Source organism: Myotis myotis, unplaced genomic scaffold (genome assembly GCF_014108235.1).
Source record: "Myotis myotis isolate mMyoMyo1 unplaced genomic scaffold, mMyoMyo1.p scaffold_m19_p_3, whole genome shotgun sequence".
In the NCBI taxonomy this organism is placed as follows: domain Eukaryota; kingdom Metazoa; phylum Chordata; class Mammalia; order Chiroptera; family Vespertilionidae; genus Myotis; species Myotis myotis.
The window spans coordinates 140621855-140626587 of NW_023416335.1; the positions used below are offsets into that span (position 1 = coordinate 140621855).

Genomic DNA, 4733 nt, shown 5'->3' on the forward strand with positions numbered 1-4733 from the left:
TATCTTTAGAAAGTTGCATAGTGAAAATGGAATAGATTTTGCCCATTTCCAAAATCCTTTCTCTTTCTGCTATAATATGTGGCCTAGAAAAAAAAAAAAAGGCAGAGTGAAGAAAAATTAAAAAGAGGCAAACAAACAAGGCTAAGAGAAAAATATTCCCTGAAATTTTATAATATATAACCAGAACCCAAAAAGGTTTGTTGCTCTGTATAGGAAAGGCAAAAATAAAAATAAAAAATCCACAGTTTTTTTGTTAGGTGAAAGGTAGCTACACTACTAACTATCTGGGGGATCTTGGAGAAAGTACTTAACATCTTTGGGTCTCAGTATTCTCATTTGTAAGATGAGTTACCAGGAGGATTCAATGAGATAACACATGTGAAGTATTTAACTACAGTGCCTGGCATGTTGTAACTTTCAAAACTGTTAACTATTGCTACCATCACAATTACTCTAATGATTTTTTCCCTGCCCCAATCACTGTTCAACTATGAGTGAAAAGTCGTTGTTGTATTCAATTCCTCTTCTGTTCTCTAAAAAGATTAGTTTCCAAGAGTTCAAAAAAGAAACAAGAGCTGCCTACAGGCGATGGGGAAAAAATAATATTAGGAGAACAGTCTGCAACGTGAATAATCTTGGACGATCACCAAGATCAGCAGGACTCCACTCCATGGCCAATAAATAACATTCACGCCACTCTTATGGAACAGGGCTTCCGGAGAGCCAGAGCAGCCAGTCTCCCGTGGCTGGAAGGGAAGAGATCATGCGGGGAGACTGAAAGCAAAACCAGAAGGGCAAGGAGGAAGAGGCCTCCCACTCTCTGAGAGAGATGAAGTCAGATCATTTATTCCCTCAAACTTGATGTTTAAAACATGCCAAGTAAATTCAATTTTTTAAAAAAGCATAGGACGGCCATGATTGGTTTTTGTTTGTTTGTTTGTTTTTTGCATGTTGCTGTACCTGAAACATTTCCCTAAAAATGTCTGAGCTGATTTCCTAAAAATGCCTAAGACATTTTCCCCCTAAAAATGCCTAAATTTGCAACAATTGCAAATAAACCTTTTGTTGGAATCCTAGGGATTATTAAAACTACAATATAGTTACAGACAATGTTTTCTAGACTGTTGAATAGCTAGATCAAAAGTGTCCACTAAGCAAGCACTGGGACTCAGGGAGATACACGGGTGAAGGCAGGAGAGCAGCTTCATCTCCACCAAGCTGGGAAAGAGTCCCAAATAAGATAGCTTAAGCCTGAGAAAAATCCTGAGAAAGGGAAATAGGAGATACAAAGAGATTTTGCGGCAGGAGATCCCTGAGAACAGACTGTTCCAATGCCTCGGGCCTTCAAGTCAGGCTTGTGAGGAGCAGACCACCCAGTGATGGGAGAAGTAACAACTGGCCAGTAGTTTGTTCCAGTATGGCTCTCAATCTGTTCCACCTCTGGACCACTGTTCGGTCTTCCGATTTTCTTTCTCTCCCTCAGTTTCAGTCTTCAGTCTTGGACCTAAAACCCCAGACAGTGTGAACAAAGCAATTTATTAATGTAGAAGTATTTCAGATTTTAGATATATAATTTCAGAGCCGGGAAGGGTTTGGGGATGGTCGATCTGTCCCAGATTAGATCAATAGTCTCCTGGCTTGGATGGGACCCTCAGGCTGTGGATAGCTGGAGAACTGGGAAAACTGGCTGGAAAGGAAAGAGGGAGATGGGGAAGGCAGATAAAGAACAACAGAACAGAAACACTGTGGTGAGGGGCAGCTAAAATTACTTTAAGACCTTCTTATAGCATCCATGACTCAAAATCTGGCCTACTCCTGGGCTAGACTTTGCTTAGCCATTCAGAATGTGACTGGATATTAGAAATGTAACAGGGAAACGATGGTTGGAGGGAATCTCAGTGTAGCCTTTTGTGAGTCCTATGTCCCCAGTCAGTGCTTTGGTAATAGACAGGGAACCAAATCCTCCCAAATCCTCAGCTTAGGCAAGTGGGATATAGGCTCTTCCCATATAGCAGCACCATCTCCCAAAGTAGCGCATGGGAACTATTATTTACTTAAGAGTTTAAGGTTTTCAAAGCAATAAAGCTTCATGGTTAAGGCTCTGAAACCAGACAGCCTGAGAGTAAATATTACCTCTTATTAGTTGTGGGACACAGGGCAAGTTAGCTCATTTGTTTGGCATGGATTTAATGAACCAAAGTGTGCCAGGCACCAGGGATATAGCAATGAACCAAAGTCCTTCCCTCTCCTATATGCTAGTTGGGGAGATACACAATGAACTAAGTAAATATGTATATTAAACCATACATATTGGCTAAAGAGAAAAAATAGAGAGCCTAGAAGGGAGATAAGAAGTACCGGAGGTGTTAGCAGCCGCTGATGCCACTGCCCTCACTGCCCTCTCTACCGAAGCAGCTGCTGGTGAGCTCCCGTCGCTGTCGCAGCTAGGCCGCTGGGCCAGGCGAGCCGAACCAATGCTGGACCTGGAGGTGGTGCCTGAGCGCTCTCCGGGGAATGAGCCATGGGAGCCATGGGAGCTCACGCTGGGAATGCCTCTGGCTCAGGCAGCAGCCATTCTTCAGAAGCACTGTCGCATCATCAAAAATGTCCAGGTTCTCCACAGTGAACAGTCTCCTCGAAGCCCTGACCTCATCCGTTACCTGAGGCAGGACGGGATCAAACTACTGTTTGATGCTTTCAATCAGGACTTACGGTGATTGAAGTATATGACTTGACTACAGTAAAGTTAAAATATTGTGGAGTCCATTTTAACTCTCAGGCCATACCCCCACCACTGAGCAGATGGACCAGTCGCTCAGTGCAACCCACCAGGAGTGTACAACTCCGCTGAGCAGCTCTTCCACCTCAACTTCAGTTAGACTCGTGGACAGAGGCTCCCAAGTAAGAGCCCAATTTTGCCCACGGTCTAGTTTCTCTCCAGATATCCCATAGAGCAACTGTGAAAGAATGCACATCTACAGTGGAAACAGCCTTCAGGATACCAAGCTCCCATGATGCCCCTGAGCTGTGTCCTGGGCAATATGTACGCTGAGACTGTCGTTCTTCGAGATGGAACTGGACCCTCAGGTTTATGACTTCACCTACTTGCTGCAGGCTGTGGACCTGACCTGTTAGCAGATGGATGCCAAGATGCGGGTATTTGAACGTTCAGTGGACTTTGGTGATTCTTGCCAAGACGTTCTTAGCATGCTTGGTTCTCCACACAAAGTCTTCTGTAAATCAGAAGATAAGATGAAAATTCATTCTCCTTCCCCTCATAAGCAAGTTCCATCCAAGTGCAATGACTACTTTTTTAACTACTTCACTCTCAGAGTAGACATCCTCTTTGACGCCGACACTCCCAAAGTGAAGAAGTTTGTCCTTCAAACCAATCACCCTGGGCATTATAATTTTTAACATTTATCGCTGCTGTGAGTTTGAGATCCCAATGGCCATAAAGAAAGAAAATGCTTGCCGAAACCGGTTTGGCTCAATGGATAGAGCGTCGGCCTGCGGACTGAGAGGTCCCAGGTTCGATTCCGGCCAAGGGCATGTACCTGGGTTGCGGGCACATCCCCAGTAGGAGATGTGCAGGAGGCAGCTGATCGATGTTTCTCTCTCATCGATGTTTCTAACTCTCTATCTCTCTCCCTTCCTCTCTATAAAAAATCAATAAAATATATGTTTTAAAAAAAAAAAAAAAGAAAAAGAAAGAAAATGCAGATGGTCAGACAGAAACATGCACAACTGATAGCAAGTGGGACCACACCCAGGAGCTCCTGGGTCACCCTGTGGCCTGGCCTGTTGTCCTTCACAGGTCCTCCTCCCCAGACAACACCAACTCATTTGGCTCCACATTCTGCTTTGGTCTTCAGCGATGATCTCTGAGGTTATGCAGAATAACCACATTGCCTCGGTGACCCTGTTTGGCGCCCCCAGGCCTGGTGCCCATCTGAAAACAGCAGAGCTCCCCTAGGGACATCACCATCCATGCCCCTCTCCCCCGTGGAACTGTGTGTCACATCCTTCTCAGCGGGTCTTCATGTGCCACCTGTGGGTTTTCTTGGACATCTTGCCAATGTTCAGCAAGTAGGTGAAGGGCTGTTGTGATATTCTGAGATGAGGCTCAGGCTGGGTGCTCTGCCAGGGGATGAGAGACCCAGATATTCTTCTGTCTGCCTCAGCCTCCTGGTGCCAACAGGGGACACAGACTTCAAAGAAAAGCACAAACTGAGCCTTGATACCTGGACCCAGGAGCTTTTGGCTAACACGTAAGGAGGCAGGGTTCTGTCTCCCTATCCCACACACATTGGAAAACTTGGGGCTCTGTGGCTGAGAATGCAGGCACCCAGGACGAGGACAAGGTCCTGCATTTGGCCCAACATTGCCACAGGATCAAGCAGGTAGCATGTCCATAGTACTTGGTTGCAACTTTTGCACTACAACCACTTTAGTTACTTGATGAGCTGGCTGTTTTCAAGGTGGCCCACCTGCCCTTTCTTGTTCCTTTCTTGCACTCAATCTCTGCCAGGCCCAGTGGGCACACCCAACTGTTGAAACACAGCTTTCTTCCATCCCGGTACGTGCCCAGGCCTGGTTCCCACCCTTCTTGGAGCCAGCCTTCAACGCTGCCTCTGCCCCACTATGCCCCATCCTGGCTGGCAGGGCTGCATGTTTCCATCCTGTTTGCCTGTTTTATTTAATGCCAACATTTTAGCCAAAGACATCTTCCT

The 4733-nt window shown here is 45.8% G+C and overlaps 1 pseudogene; it reads left to right on the forward strand.

The window, feature by feature from the left end:
• The first annotated feature begins 2474 nt into the window (after positions 1-2474).
• On the forward strand, positions 2475-3980 carry LOC118649530 (annotated as a pseudogene).
• The last annotated feature ends 753 nt before the right edge of the window (positions 3981-4733 follow it).